The 18,576-nt window shown below is 41.2% G+C and overlaps 1 protein-coding gene across 1 annotated transcript in view; it reads right to left on the reverse strand.

Moving 5' to 3' along the window:
* The window catches only part of LOC128685223 (probable peptidoglycan muropeptide transporter SLC46), a 74,216-nt gene extending 56,170 nt beyond the window's left edge, over window positions 1–18,046 (reverse strand). The window contains exon 1 of the mRNA XM_070082814.1: window positions 17,496–18,046. The gene's annotated coding sequence lies outside the window, so the exon portion shown is untranslated. The remainder of the gene's footprint in view (window positions 1–17,495) is intronic.
* Window positions 18,047–18,576: the final 530 nt, after the last annotated feature.

Genomic DNA, 18,576 nt, shown 5'->3' on the forward strand with positions numbered 1-18,576 from the left:
CCACCATACACCACCACCATACACCACCATCGTACACCACCACCATACACCACCAAGCACCACCACCATACACCACCACCATACACCACGATCATACACCACCACCATACACCACCATACACCACCACCATACACCACCACCATACACCTCCAACATACACCACAACCATACACCACCACCATACACCACCACCATACACCACCACCATACACCACCATACACCACCATGCACCACCACCATACACCACCACCATACACCTCCAACATACACCACTACCATACACCACCATACACCACCACCATACACCACCATACACCACCACCATACACCACCATACACCACCACCATACACCACCATCATACACCACCATACATCACCATACACCACCACCATACACCACCATACACCACCACCATACACCACCACCATACACCACCATCCACCACCACCATGCACCACCATACACCACCATACACCACCATACACCACCATACACCATCACCATACACCACCACCATACACCACCACAAATTGGGCAGTAAAGCAACAGCAAAGAACTACAGACCAATAGCACTAACATCCTATATCATAAAAAGCTTTGAAAGGGTCCTAAGAAGCAAGATCACCACCCATCTAGAAACCCATCAGTTACACAACCCAGGGCAACATGGGTTTAGAACAGGTCGCTCCTGTCTTTCTCAACTATTGAATCACTAGGACAAGGTCCTAAATGCACTAGAAGACAAAAAGAATGCAGATGTAATATATACAGACTTTGCAAAAGCCTTCGGCAAGTGTGACCATGGCGTAATAGCGCACAAAATGCGTGCTAAAGGAATAACAGGAAAAGTCGGTCGATGGATCTATAATTTCCTCACTAACAGAACACAGAGAGTAGTCGTCAACAGAGTAAAGTCCGAGGCAGCTACGGTGAAAAGCTCTGTTCCACAAGGCACAGTACTCGCTCCCATCTTGTTCCTCATCCTCATATCCGACATAGACAAGGATGTCAGCCACAGCACCGTGCCTTCCTTTGCAGATGACACCCGAATCTGCATGACAGTGTCTTCCATTGCAGACACTGCAAGGCTCCAGGCAGACATCAACCAAATCTTTCAGTGGGCTGCAGAAAACAATATGAAGTTCAACCATGAGAAATTTTAATTACTCAGATATGGTAAACATGAGGAAATTAAATCTTCATCAGAGTACAAAACAAATTCTGGCCACAAAATAGAGCGAAACACCAACGTCAAAGACCTGGGAGTGATTATGTCGGAGGATCTCACCTTCAAGGACCATAACATTGTATCAATCGCATCTGCTAGAAAAATGACAGGATGGATAATGAGAACCTTCAAAACTAGGGAGGCCAAGCCCATGATGACACTCTTCAGGTCACTTGTTCTATCTAGGCTGGAATATTGCTGCACACTAACAGCACCTTTCAAGGCAGGTGAAATTACCGACCTAGAAAATGTACAGATAACTTTCACGGCGCGCATAACGGAGATAAAACACCTCAGTTACTGGGAGTGCTTGAGGTTCCTAAACCTGTATTCCCTGGAACGCAGGAGGGAGAGATACATGATTATATACACCTGGAAAATCCTAGAGGGACTAGTACCGAACTTGCACACGAAAATCACTCACTACGAAAGCAAAAGACTTGGCAGACGATGCACCATCCCCCCAATGAAAATCAGGGGTGTCACTAGCATGTTAAGAGACCATACAATAAGTGTCAGGGGCCCGAGACTGTTCAACTGCCTCCCAGCACACATAAGGGGGATTACCAACAGACCCCTGGCAGTCTTCAAGCTGGCACTGGACAAGCACCTAAAGTCAGTTCCTGATCAGCCGGGCTGTGGCTCGTACGTTGGTTTGCGTGCAGCCAGCAGCAACAGCCTGGTTGATCAGGCTCTGATCCACCAGGAGGCCTGGTCACAGACCGGGCCGCGGGGGCATTGACCCCCGGAACTCTCTCCAGGTAAACTCCAGGTAAACTACCACCATACACCACCATACACCACCATACACCACCACCATACACCACCATCATACACCACCACCATACACCACCACCATACACCTCCAACATACACCACCACCATACACCACCATACACGACCACCATACACCACCACCATACACCACCATACACCACCACCATACACCACCACCATACACCACCATACACCACCACCATACACCACCACCATACACCACCATACACCACCATACACCACCACCATACACCACCACCATACACCACCATACACCACCATACACCACCATACACCACCACCATACACCACCATACACCACCGTCCACCACCACCATACACCACCATACACCACCACCATACACCACCATACACCACCATCCACCACCACCATACACCACCATACACCACCATACACCACCACCATACACCACCATACACCACCATCCACCACCACCATACACCACCATACACCACCATACACCACCACCATACACCACCATACACCACCATCCACCACCACCATACACCACCATACACCACCATACACCACCACCATACACCACCATACACCACCACCATACACCACCATACACCACCATCCACCACCACCATACACCACCATACACCACCATACACCACCACCATACACCACCATCCACCACCACCATACACCACCATACACCACCACCATACACCACCATACACCACCATCCACCACCACCATACACCACCATACACCACCATACACCACCATACACCACCACCATACACCACCATACACCACCACCATACACCACCACCATACACCTCCAACATACACCACCACCATACACCACCATACACGACCACCATACACCACCACCATACACCACCATACACCACCACCATACACCACCACCATACACCACCATACACCACCACCATACACCACCACCATACACCACCACCATACACCACCATGCACCACCATACACCACCACCATACACCACCACCATACACCACCATACACCACCATACACCACCACCATACACCACCATACACCACCACCATACACCACCACCATACACCACCATACACCACTACCATGCACCACCATACACCACCACCATACACCACCATACACCACCATACACCACCATACACCACCATACACCACCATACACCACCACCATACACCACCACCATACACCACCATACACCACCATACACCACCACCATACACCACCATACACCACCACCATACACCACCATACACCACCATACACCACCACCATACACCACCACCATACACCACCATACACCACCACCATACACCACCATACACCACCATACACCACCACCATACACCACCACCATACACCACCATACACCACCATACACCACCACCATACACCACCACCATACACCACCATACACCACCATACACCACCATACACCACCACCATACACCACCACCATACACCACCATACACCACCATACACCACCATCCACCACCACCATACACCACCATACACCACCACCATACACCACCACCATACACCACCACCATACACCACCACCATACACCACCACCATACACCACCACCATACACCACCATACACCACCATACACCACCATACACCACCATACACCACCATCCACCACCACCATACACCACCATACACCACCACCATACACCACCACCATACACCACCACCATACACCACCACCATACACCACCACCATACACCACCACCATACACCACCATACACCACCATACACCACCATACACCACCATCCACCACCACCATACACCACCATACACCACCATACACCACCACCATACACCACCACCATACACCACCACCATACACCACCACCATACACCACCATACACCACCATACACCACCATACACCACCACCATACACCACCATACACCACCACCATCCACCACCACCATACACCACCATACACCACCATACACCACCATACACCACCATACACCACCACCATACACCACCATACACCACCACCATCCACCACCACCATACACCACCATACACCACTATACACCACCACCATACACCACCATACACCACCATACACCACCACCATACACCACCATACACCACCACCATACACCACCATACACCACCATACACCACCATACACCACCATACACCACCACCATACACCACCATACACCACCATACACCACCACCATACACCACCATACACCACCATACACCACCATACACCACCATACACCACCATACACCACCATACACCACCATACACCACCATACACCTCCTGGTGTGTTGGTTCTTTGGTCATCTGACATTTTTCTAAAAGTCAGGACAATACTACATTAAATTAACACTTATATTCCACAGGAAAATTATCAAAAAATTCCCCAGATACTGTACAAGAGACTAATACTATATCATAGACCTAACTTAACCCAGAATATTACATATTACACAAAGGGTTTTGTTCAAAGATAAGAAGACTTCATTGAGATTATCAACCCGGGGAGTCAGCAAGAAAAAACTGTGGGTGATGTCCATTATGTTTCTATGATCCTTTTCCCCAGGATGCGACTCACAACAGGCAGCTGACAACCAGCATATATACACTGAGAGACTTGTATATATCCTGTGCAACTGAGGGTTGGTAAGTGGTTATTAAGTTTTTATTAAGCTTCTTTATTAAAGTTTAGATTTTTACAATTGTCGTACACAGTAATATAAATTAGAATAAATTATCCCATGATAACTCAAAAAAGTTAAAGATAACTTAATACTTAGTTGCGTGAATATATTACCAGGGAGATACTGTAAGGCTGCAGCAGTAATGAAGAACACTACCTGCTTATGATAATCTTACGAGGTTCAGAATTAGAATAAACTTTTCTACAGATAATAAAATTAGCAAGAACAAAAATATTTAATGTTTGCTAGGAAAACCAGGAAGTAAACACAGTATAATGATCCGACTTCATTCATACGATAAAAGAAAGGACCTAATTAAATCAGCAATTACAATGAAAAATGGAGTGTACATAAATGAGTGTCTAACAAAAAAACGTCAAAACCTTCTGTTCAGGCTGAGAAAACTCAAACAGGAAAACAAAATACATCAGTGTTTCACGCGAGATGGGAAAATACTAGTAAGGAAAACATCAACAGGACAACAATATACCATCTCAAATGAACACGATTTCTCTACCTTCCTTAGAAAAGCTGACATTTCTGTAACAGATTAGATAAGTGTCCTTAATACATATATACGTGTGGTGCATATAGTGTACGTTACTATTATATTGTGCATTATTATTTTTTTTTATTTTTCATCACTAGCTAATGCTAACTACCTCCAATACTTTATACTTCTTTCTTACTGCTATTAATTGCTCATAATTTTATGTTACAAGTCAAATCTTACTCCAAATTAATATTATTCATTGTTCTTACCTGTCCATTTAATTTTGTTTATCACTACTTGTTCTTTAGTCACTTTTTATTGTGTGTGCAATTAGTGTATATTCCAATTACTTTTTTGCAAGTACCAAAACTATCTTTTGCTAGCTAGCACCAACTACCTCATATTTTTTTTTTACTTTTTATTGTGCAATAAACTGCTCAACTTATTTAATATTACAAATCAGATCTTACTCCTAAACCAATATTATTTCATAGTGACCACCTGTCCATTTAACTTTGTTTACCATTACTTAAATTTAGTCCCTTATATATTTTTTCCTTTATTTTAGCTTTATATAACTACCCTAGTTCATATATTCACAATTGTTAAAATAATCAAGGTGCTATTCTCAGGTGCTAAAGTGTAATAAGTTCACAATTTTGCCATTATATTCCAAAACTCATTTATTTGATTACCACTTTATTGTTCACCACAACTTATATTAGTCCCTTTTATATTGTTTTCCCTAATTCTAACTTTAAAGAATTACCTTTAAAGTCCTACCTACTATCATATTCCCAAGCTCCATTATTTGATCATCACTTTATTTGTTCACCATAAATTATTTTAGTCCCTTTTATATTGTCTCCTTTATTTTTGCTTTAAAAAAATAGAAAAACTACCTTAGCTCATTATTTTTACATTTGTTAAATAACTCAGGTGATATTTTTTAGCTTTAGACTATTTACTTTGTTTTATACTTAATTCTAACTATAGATTCAATACAAATTTTATGATTACAAGCATTGATCCTGATACCAACCTCTTATTTAATGACTTAAATGAATCAAACATTTACTGTAATTACTACACAGCAGAACAATCAAAGGCACTTCTCAGTGCCAACAACAACATAACTGTCTTTAAGTACAATGACCTCATAGCATTACTAAATTCCTTGCATGCCAGTATGTCCATCATTACACTAACTGAAACCTGGCTAAAGCCTGATACTACAGATGTCTATGCCATTCCTGGTTACACAGCCATACACAACTGTAGGCCAGACCAACAAGGGGGTGGCACTGCTATATACTACTCAGACCAACTAGAATGTATCACTAATACTTGCACAAGGGATGAACATGGGGAATATATAATAGCTAAATTCAAATCCAAATGCCTACAAAAACCTCTCACAGTGATAAACATCTACAGAGTTCCACAATCAAACATTAGCCAATTTAGTCAAAACCTAGGAAGTATGATAACTGATGCACGCATGAACAAAGATCACTTACTACTCTCAGGTGACTTCAATATAAATCTCCTGCAAGACCAGGACCCACACGTTACTGAATTCACAAACACAATGAGTAACTGCATGTTGCTACCAACAGTAACAAAACCTACAAGAGTTACAGAGACTAGTGTTTCCCTACTTGACCACATCTGGACCAACACCATATCCCCTTTAAAATCAGGCATAATTACAGATAATACCACAGACCACTACCATACTTTCCTCATAACAACTCTTGGTAAAATACCCCAAGACACTACTAAAGTCACCTTCAGACTTCACAATGAGGCAGCCATTAATAACTTCACAACAGCAATAGCAAACATTGATTGGCACACTGAGCTAGAAACCTATACAGATATTGACGAATGTTTTAATAATTTTCTAAAAATGACCCAATACCTTTATAACAAGCACTGCCCTAAAAAAAACTAAACAGATGACAGCTAAGAGACTGAACAGTCCCTGGCTAACACCCAGCATTCTCAAATCCATAAATACAAAACACCGATATGAAAAACAGTACAGAATGGGTCACATAACCAGAGACCAAACAAAACGTTACTCGTCAATCCTAACCAGCCTGATAAAAACGGCAAAAAAATTGTATTAAGAGAACATATCCAACTTACGAGGTGATATAAAAAAGACCTGGAAAACCCTGCCAGAAATTCTAGGAACAAAAAAGATATCACGAAATAGCGAAATAAAATTAGCAAAATCAGATGAATCTCAACTCCTACCAACAGAAACAGCAAACAGACTCAATGATTTCTTCTCCACTATAGGACAAAACCTTGCCAATAAAATCCCAAGCTCAGATACCCCACAAAATGACTACCTCACTGGCAACTACCCGAACACACTGTTCCTAGCTCCGACTAACCCATACGAAGTCTCCCTTATTATCAACACACTAAAAAACAAGACAGGAGATTTAAATACCTTACCACCCTTTATATACAAAAAAGTGTCACAAGTGCTATCACCAATCATTGCAACACTCTTTAACAAATCCATTGAATCCTCTACCTTCCCTACAGTTCTCAAAATAGCAAGGGTCACCCCGATCCATAAAGGAGGAGACCAAACAGAGTTGAATAACTATAGGCCAATATCCAACTTACACCCTCTCTCAAAAATATTCGAAAAATTAATTCACAAACGAATCTACTCCTACCTCATCTCCCAAAACATACTCAACCCCTGCCAATTTGGATTCAGGCCTAATAAAAATACTAATGATGCTATTGTACACATGCTAGAACACATATACACTGCAATAGAGAAAAAAGAAGTCCCACTGGGGATCTTCATTGACTTACGTAAAGCTTTTGATACAGTTGACCATGACTTGCTCCATATAAAATTGTCACACTATGGTATAAGAGGGCACTCCCTCAACTACCTCAAGTCATACCTCAGCAACAGAAGCCAATATGTGTACACAAATGGGGCAAACTCTTCCACACAACCAATTACACTTGGTGTCCCACAGGGAAGTGTCCTTGGCCCTCTTCTCTTTCTCCTATACATAAATAACTACCAAATGCTTCGCAATTACTCAAACCCACACTATTTGCAGATGACACTACATACGTCTTCTCTCACCCGAGCCCAGTCATGCTCGCCAATACTGTAAATACCGAATTACAGAAAATATCTACCTTGATGAGTACTAACAAACTTACTCTAAACATTGACAAAACCTACTTCATTCAGTGTGGTAACAGAGCTACAAATGTCCCTCTTAACATAATGATAAACGGATCACTTATCACAAAGCTAACAGAGGGAAAATTTGGATTCAGGAAAAATAAAAGCACTAATGATGCAATCATAAAAATGCTAGATCTGCTTTACACAGCATTGGAAAATAAGGAATATCCACTAGGAATTTTTATTGACCTAAGAAAAGCTTTTGACACAGTAGACCACGACATCCTACTCCACAAACTTGACCATTACGGTATAAGAGGCCATGCGCTTGCTTATTTCAAATCTTACCTTACTAATAGGTATCAGTATGTCACCATTAAAGACACAGCATCAACAACACGGCCACTTGATACTGGAGTTCCGCAGGGAGTGTCCTTGGTCCCCTGCTCTTCCTCATATACATCAATGATCTTCCATACGTATCCCAACACCTGAAACCCATTCTCTTTGCTGATGACACGACTTATGTCATCTCTCACCCTAATCTTGCCACCCTCAACACCATTGTTAACGAGGAGCTGATCAAAATATCGACTTGGATGACAGCCAATAAACTTACGTTTAACACTGACAAAACCTACTATATTATGTTTGGTAGCAGAGCAGGAGATGCACAAATTAACATTAAGATCGACAACACTCTAATTACCAGACATAATGAGGGCAAATTCCTAGGCCTATACCTTGACAACAACCTGAATTTCAGCACCCATATCCAACACATAACCAAAAAAGTATCCAAAACGGTTGGGATCCTCTCCAAGATACGATACTACGTGCCGCAAAATGCCCTTCTCACACTATACCACTCACTTATTTATCCATACCTCACCTATGCTATTTGTGCTTGGGGATCAACTGCAGCAGCACACCTAAAGCCAATAATAACCCAACAAAAAGCTGCAGTAAGAATAATCACTAAATCCCATCCCTGGCAACACCCCCCCCCCACTCTTCAAAGATCTAAGCTTACTCCCTGTTCAGTACATCCACACTTACTACTGTGCAATTTACATCTACAGGACCTTAAACTCTAATATCAACCTTGACCTAAAATGCTTTCTTGATAGTTGTGACAGAACCCACAGGCATAACACCAGACACAAACATCTCTACGACATTCCCCGTGTCCGACTAAACCTTTACAAAAACTCAATGTATGTCAAAGGCCCTAAAATCTGGACCACCCTACCTGAGAACTCTAGAACTGCAGACACATTCATCACCTTCAAAACTACCATTAGAAAACATCTTATCTCCCTGATACACCCCGTCAACTAACTACACGAATACCACCTGGTGGTTCACACTTACACTCACTCACCCATTTGACCATAAACAGAAATATTAATCTCAATCTTAAAATAATAAATCCTGTGATACTCCAATACTGAAACTATGTACTGTGCCAAAACAAAAGCATTCACATTGCTAAACTCACAAACTAGTATTTAGTCACTTTGCCATAATACCAACTTACCTCATAATTTGTAATATTTTAAAATAAAGAATTAAACTAAGTCTGCCCGAAATGCCTAGCCATGCTAGGCGTTCTAGTGGTACACTCTGTAATCATTATTTAACTACATGTAAACCACACAATAACCAAATTCTGTAAATTCAACATTGTAATCCTTATAGAGAATAAACTTTGAATTGAATTGAATAGCAATCCACCTTGATAAAAGACTCAAATTTCATACACATATACAACAAATTTCTAAGAAAATTTCCAAGACCGTAGGCATACTATCGAAGATACGGTATTATGTTCCACAGTCAGCCCTCCTGGCCCTATATCACTCTCTTATTTACCCCTATCTCACCTACGGAATTTGTGCATGGGGCTCAACAACAATTAACCATCTCAGACCACTAATTACCCAACAAGAGGCTGCAGTTAGAATGATAACAAATTCCCACTACAGACAGCACACTCCACCAATATTCAAAACTCTAAGGCTACTCACCATACAAAACATCCATACTTATTATTGTACCTACTACATACATAGAACACTTAACACTGACATTAACCCTCCCCTCAAACATCTCCTTGCCAACCTCAACAGAACACATGACCATAACACAAGGCACAGATCACTCTTTGATGTTCCTCGTGTCCATCTCACACTATGCAAAAACTCAATGCACATAAAAGGCCCTAAAATCTGGAATTCATTACCTGTAAATATAAAAGAAACACTACCTGTTTATAAATTCAAGTCTCTTCTCAAAGATCACTTACTCACCCAAAACCAAATAAATACTGAATAACTGAACCTTATAAATTGTATATCTTAAATGTTTCTCACAATTATATCACATAAATGTTAAACCTAAGACTCAATCTAACTTTGTTATCCTTTAAATACACTACCTAACAGAATACTCCATTCTACTGAATGTACAACAATGCATGCAACCATATGACCTGTCTTTGTAATACTCATCTGTGCTTTATTGTTATCAGTTTACAACAATGTTTTATCACTGATTTCATCATTGCTTAGTTAATCTTAAGTTAATTTTAAGCCAGCCCGTAATGCTATGCATATAAGTGGCTTTGGCATGCTGCTCTTACCTGTATTTTTTTGTACCTCTGTATGCATGTTCAAATTATAAAATAAATAAATAAATAAATAAATAAATAAATAAATAAATAAATAAATAAATAAATAAATAAATAAATATACTGAAGTTTCTTTGATGATGTTTTAAGAGAAAACGATCAACGTTGAGACTATAAAAGGACAAACTTCAGTAATATGTACCTCACGGTGTAATTTTTTTGAAGTGAGAAGAGATATTGTCAGTTCGTCATCGAGGACTATTTGTCTTATTTCTATTTGGGTCCTGTAATCTTGTTCACCAGGATGCCACCCACAACAATCGACTAACACCCAGATATCTACTAATTGCTAGGTGAACAGGAACAGCAGGTGTGAGGAAACATACCCTGGACCAAACTTCTTTGAGCTTCTTTCAGCTTATACCAAAGTCCAGTCCTACCTATGGTATACTACCATCCTCCTGATATGCGACTCACTACAGTCCACTGACACCTAGATGCCTAATTGCTGCTAAATGAACAGTAAATAAGTATAGTCAGGTACAGGTACACATAAGTACAGTTACATAGATCATACGTAGCAGCATATGTGTAGACCAAGTCAGACCAACTAACTTATTTCCATGGGGGTCCTTGTAATATCTTATTATTTTAACCTTAAAAGTTATAATAGCTAAGTAACTCAGTTACAGTGAAAGAATATATAAGTTAAACTGAGTTACTTACATTGACACTAAAGAGAGGATCAAATCACAGTAATAGGTACAGGTATGTTAGCTATACAATAAATCATTTTCCTCCCATTCTGTAGCTTCATTTACTAGGGATCTTTTATCTCTCTTCCTGAAGTGGCTCATGATATGACAGGCTTTGACATGTGCAGGCAATCCATTCCACTCATTTATTGCTGCACAATGAGAGGTGCCTGAAGCCTGCCCACGTACAGTGAGTATTACAGAGTTGCGTTCCCTTTCCCTAGTACTATATTTGTTTTGGTTCCCAGCCCTGACAAACTTGGCAGCAAGATGTTCTGGGCTCTGCTTGTGAGCAATTTGTAAACGTGATTAAACTTCAGTTATTTTACTCTTTCTTCTACATTCACCTTACCGACAAGCACCTAAAGTCGGTTCCTGATCAGCCGGGCTGTGGCTCGTACGTTGGTTTGCGTGCAGCCAGCAGTAACAGCCTGGTTGATCAGGCTCTGATCCACCAGGAGGCCTGGTCACAGACCGGGCCGCGGGGGCCTTGACCCCCGGAACTCTCTCCAGGTAAACTCCAGGTAAACTCCAGTTGTTGTAATTCATCCTGGTCTACATGCTCTCCTGGACCCAGGTCCAGGATGAATCTCACCATTTTGTTCTGGGTGATTTGTAGTCCATCTTTCAGTTTTTTTTTTTTTAAGGCAGAATACCATGAAGAGCACTGTACAAAGGCTAGACATAGGCTCCTGCGAGCCTCAGTAGGTAGACACTGTGCTTGTCTGTAGAGGAACTTCAGTCTAGCATTTGCTTTCTTTACTAAACTGTTCCCTGTCAATTCTCCTGACATGCTTGGGTCTCCTGACATGCTGAGGTGATGGGTTCGGTATTACACTGGATATTAAAATTATTTACGCTTTTCAGTTTATTTTTCGTGCCAAAGAGTATGGCTTCCGTTTTCCCGAAGTGTAATGATAATTTGATGTCTACTAACTATATGTCTATTAATTAATGTACTGTCACTAGAACTAGAGACAGCACATTAGCTATATCATATGAGTCTTTTTCTGGCACTAACAAAGCACTGTCATCTGCATACAACAGAAGTTTACTTACACTTCACACTGATGGGCATGTCATTCACGTAATATAGGAACAATAAGGGACCCAGAATACTACCTTGAGGAACCCCACATGCTATCGGCAGGGGTTCTGAGTCTCTGTTGTTAATCTTGTCAATTTGTTTCCTGTTGTTCAGGTAGGACTTTAACTAGTCTTCAGGGAAGGCGAGGGAGAGAGAGAGAAAGAGAGAGAGAGAGAGAGAGAGAGAGAGAGAGAGAGAGAGAGAGAGAGAGAGAGAGAGAGAGAGAGAGAGAGAGAGAGAGACAGACAGACAGACAGAGAGACAGAGAGACAGACAAGGTCTTGTGTAGGAAGCAACGGGTCTTGGCAGCTGGGCAGGTGTTGTACCCCTCTCCTAGGCAGGTGTTGCACGAGACAGCTGGACAGAACCTATAATATATTATGGTTGACCTATAATATATTATGGTTTCATAATATATTATGGTTGACCGTATCGAAGACCTTTTGCAAGTCTAAGGTCACCATACCTATGAGAGTCCCTAGCGATATTTGAGTTCTCAGGTAGTCCATTAGATTAACTGGGGATGTGTCGGTCGAGTAAGATCTCCTGAACCTGATTGGTAAATGTGAAGAATGCTTTTAACTACTTGACAGTACACCGCCCTCTCTACAATTTTGGACATCACACTAAGTAAACTAACAGGCCTATAGTTGCTAACATCAGACCTATTACTTTTCTTGAAGATAGGAGTAACTCTGGCCTCCTTGAACCCCTCAGGAACGGTATTAGTGGTGATGGACAAATTTATGTGCACAGTGGGGACTGGCAATTCAAAAGCACCATCTTTTAGGAACTTAGCCGGGATGTTATCTGGACTAGTGCTTTTAGCTGGGTTTAACTTGCTTAGTTGTGTTCGCACGAAATCATAAGATACGCCTACTAGTTGGTGGCTGTTTGGGGGGTGACTCCTTTATTAACGTAGTATGTTTTAAACTTATTGAAGATGTGTTGAAGGCATTAGATGCAACCAGTAGTTTACTTACTAGTGTTGATGCGACAGATGTGTAGTAGGAATTAAAACAATTTGCCACTTTAGTTGTTTTATGGCATACCTCGTTGTCGATATTTAGCACTATGTTAGATCTATCTACTGGTTTATGGCTATACCCAAGTGTTTTAGATGTTGCCAGAGCTTTCTGGTATTATTCTTGTATTCTTCAATTTTTTAGCAATATTGCCTTGCCTTTGCTCCTTTTATAAGCCCCTGCACGCTGTTCCTTACTCATTGAAATTCATTTAGCGCTGCAATATCCTCTCTGTTTTCCCTAACTGATCCCTGAATTTGACATTATCTAATATCTCAGCAGTTATCCAGGGTTCAGTTCTCCGTTAACTGGTGCAATATAATCAAGGATAGCAGTGAGCAAAGGGGGGGAGGGGTAGCAGGTATAAAGGAAACATGCCTAAGGTCTCCACCTGCCTCAGGATCGAGCTTGGTCCTTCGGTCGTGAGTCGAAGATCTCGCTAGCTGTGGGAATCCCTAGTATTATGGATTCCTAACTTTATTTGTCTATCATTCCAAAGAGTCATTCCGGGTCCTTCTTGCAACATGTGTCAGGACCATCTTGGAGTATGTAGCACCAGTATGAAACCTACACCAGAATTTTTTTTTAAAAAACTGGAGAAAGTGTAGAGGTATGCAACGGAACATGTTCTAGAGTTACGAGATATGAGCAATGATTAGGACAAGAGCTAGGAGTGACATGATAACAGCATACAAAATACCTAAATGAATTGATAGACAGGGATAAGCTGTTCAAGGAGTGAAACAGGTACTTGGCGGCACAGGTGAAAGTTAAAGACAATGATGAGCCACAGGGATGTTAGAATGAATTTCTTCAGTCTCAAGGTCAGGAAGTGGAATAACCTTGATGTGTCAGTGGTAGAGGGAAGATAAAGTCAGAGTTTTAAGAACAGAAGTCACTTGTTCTCTCTATAGACTGGAATACTGTATTGCAAGATACTGCAAACGAACAGCATCTTTCAATACTGGCGAAATTGCAGATCTAAAGAATATACAGAGAACCTTTACTACACATATTAGTTCAGTCCAGCAACTTAATTACTGAGAACATTTGAAGTCCCTCGACTTGTATTCCTTGGAATGGGGACGATAAATATATACCATAATTTACACATGGAAAACCTCAGAGGGACTAGTCCCAAATCTACACACAGAAACTACTCTCTACGAAAGCAAAAGATTCGGTAGGCGGTGCAATATATCTTCAATGAATGGCAGGAGTGCTTTGAGTACTCTAAAAGAAAACACAAGTGTCCGGGGTCCAAGATTATTCAGCAGCCTCCCATCATACATAAAGGGAATTACCAATGGACTCCTGGCTGCCTTCGAACGGTAATTATACAGACACCTAAAGTCAGTGCCCGATCAGCCGGAAGTGGTTTGTACGTTGGATTGCGTACGGCCAGCAGTAACAGCCTGGTTGATTAGGCCCTTATCCACTGGGAGGCCTGGTTGATCAGGCCCTGATCCACCGGGAAGCCTGGTTGATCAGGCCCTGATCCACCGGGAGGCCTGGTCGAGGACCGGACCGCGGGGGCATTGACCCTGAACACTCCTAGGTAGGTACGATAGGGCCCTGGAGAATAGGAGAAAATCCGGCAAGCGGCAAGCTAAGAAGCGAGGCCAGGAGCTAAGCCTCGACACCTGCAACTACATATACATGAGTACATACTATTGGGTACATTCATTTAACGACCCAAATGATACCGGCACCTAACTAACCCCAAGCAAGCGATACGAGTACCTGCCTAGAATTTAGCAAACAGTAGTACCGACCTAACACCCAGCAAAAAAACATCAGTACCTACCTATCATACCAGCACATGGCGTCAGTACCTACCTATCATACATACCAGAACATGGCGTCACTACCTAACTAGTATACCACCATATGGCATAAGTACCTACCTAGCACTCCAGCATATGGTATCATTACCTACCTAGCACCCAACAAAAGGTATCAGTACCTACTTAGCACTCCAGCGGTCAAATTTGTAGCCAAAATTTGTAAATAAACGTTAAGATATTTCACAATGGTTCCGTTATATATTATTTTTGTCTTGCAAAAATAATGAATTATTTTGATTTTGAGGCTGAGGGTTAATCACAGCCCATCAAATTTACCTATGATTTAGCTACCTGGGTTTAGTTTCACTTGGTTTAGGGGCTTTTGTTAAAAGCCTAAAGAATGTTGCCACTTTACGTTAGTCATGAAACTGTAAATTTTTCTCAATGTTAGAAATGAGATAAAAAATAATAAATACCATCTGCTACTCTTTCTCTTTTTCTGTCTGTCTGTCTGTCTCTCTCTCTCTCTTGTTCTGTCCCAGTTTCTGTCTCTCTCTTTTTCACAAATTAATTTTGAATGTGCACTGATTACATTTATATTAAATACATCAAAGTCTAGCAAACTTACAATGACTATTTTTAATTAAAGGGGTGAGCCGGTAAGCCAGCTAAAAGTCTCGGTCAGATGACCAAAAGCTTCTGCTGCGGGTTATCATACGACTAAGATCCGCATCAAACAAACCTTATCTCGAGCAAATCTATTAAATATATTCTGCGGGTCAGGAGACTCTTGACCTGTCTCCTGACGAATATTAAGTCCGTTTTGTGCCGGGATTTTGTTCTGGCCAATATAATATCAACCTGGGGATACTAATTTTATCATTTTTAAAAAATGTGATTGGAAAATTGAGTTTTTTTTTTTGTACCCAGTTTTTGAAGATGACAAGATGCAAGGGGACACAGATGGAAGCTGGACGCGAGTGAGATACAGGAGTGATGGGAAGTGCTTGTTACAAACGCTCAGTAGTCAGGAAGAGGAAGGAATGACTCACGAAATCGTAATAACACAAACGCAAATAAATCACAGAACTGGGTGGGGCAGGTGAGTCGTAAAATTAGTAGTGGTTATGCACACTGGCCTGCATTTTCAGGACTCACCTGCCTTGTGTTTGATCCCCACCCGTTTTGTGATTTATAGGAATGAATGGAATGTGAAAGACGTACGTAGACGGACAGAACATATAAGTAAATGGATGCAGTACATTCACACATGGACGCAACACGTACATAAACGGACACATTAACTGATGATTTCAAAATGCAGATTTGGAATTTTTTTTTTCCTGTATTTTCCAGGTGTAAATTATGATAAAAATTTCTCGCCTGCTTCGGGGAATACAGACTTGGGGGGCGGGGAGGTTTCAGGCAGTTTATGACCCTTCTGGTTGTATTTTAGGCTCGTGACTACGTTTTACACGAACATTGCAACAACATATTTGAGTTGACATGTTACATATTACTCCTTTAGAGATGACAGAAAATGTGATTTTCCCCCCATATACCCGCAATGGAAAAAGAAGAAAGGGATTCCAATATATATATATATATATATATATATATATATATATATATATATATATATATATATATATATATATATATATATATATATATATATATATATATATATATATATATATATATATATAAATATATATATATTGGAATATGGAAATAGTATCCTCATGTTGTTTTCAGCTAAATGAAAAGTGATGTTTAAAAGTGGAAAAAGAGAACAGGGATTTTAGGTATTGTGTGTACTTACCCAAGTTAGAAGAACCAACAGCCGAGTTTGGTGTGTCAAGGTAGAGCCAGGTCAGGCCAGGCCAAACCAGGTCAGGTGAGGCCAGGTGAGGCAGGATCACGGTAGAGGATCGTTATTTGCAACAGCAACACAAGAACCACGGAAATGAACAGTTAATACGGTCAATTTCTGGCCAAAAAATGTCTTCATTTAAAAGTTCAGATCGTGAGGGGTTGGAGGCAGCAGCAGCAGCCACACCAGCCACAGCAGCCACACCACTAGATGATACAAACTGCATCGGAATTAATGTTGAGGTAAGGGAGGCTCGGGAGAGGATACATTAATGTCAGGTCTCGTCTTTTCCTCCCAGCCATATGCGGCCCAATTCTTGCAAAGCACAACGTTACATATTTCTAAGCATCGTCTCTGTTAAGGATACACTTGCTAACCCGCTGCTAGACACTGAGTATCGGGCACACTGTGGTGTTGACTACAGTGATGATGGAACATGCAAATAACTTTCACTAAACACAAGCGGCCTGAGAGGCGCACCTTGCACAGTGTCTTAGCGAGGTAGTGTCTGAGGTGCTTCGTTAAGATAAGATTATATAGTTATCGAGGGTCGAGCAATTAAGATGTTTATGTTGCTGTGAGACCAGCATTGTTATGGATGACCTTGTTGTATCCACTGTTTTGTACACCCACCAGCAACACCACCATCATTACCACCATCACCACCACTAGCACCACCACCAGCACCACCACTAGCACCACCACCAGCACCACCACTAGCACCACCACCATCATCACCACCATCACCATCGTCACCACTATCACCACGACCATCACTACTGTGGAAAATTAAATTTACTTGGATGTAACTTATAAGATACATACCAGTAAATGGTAACAAAGATAATTATTTTTTGTCAAAGTTACAGAGACAAGTAGGAATTTTAGGGCACCTAGGTCGCAAAAAATGTCCCCCTTCGATACCTACCATAATATATCTCTCCACAAGTCACTCTGGACCTATATTAATTTCAAATGAAATATACATTACCAGGAATTATGGTAAACATTAATATAAATATGTGGACTG

Source organism: Cherax quadricarinatus, chromosome 8 (assembly GCF_038502225.1).
Source record: "Cherax quadricarinatus isolate ZL_2023a chromosome 8, ASM3850222v1, whole genome shotgun sequence".
In the NCBI taxonomy this organism is placed as follows: Eukaryota; Metazoa; Arthropoda; class Malacostraca; order Decapoda; family Parastacidae; genus Cherax; species Cherax quadricarinatus.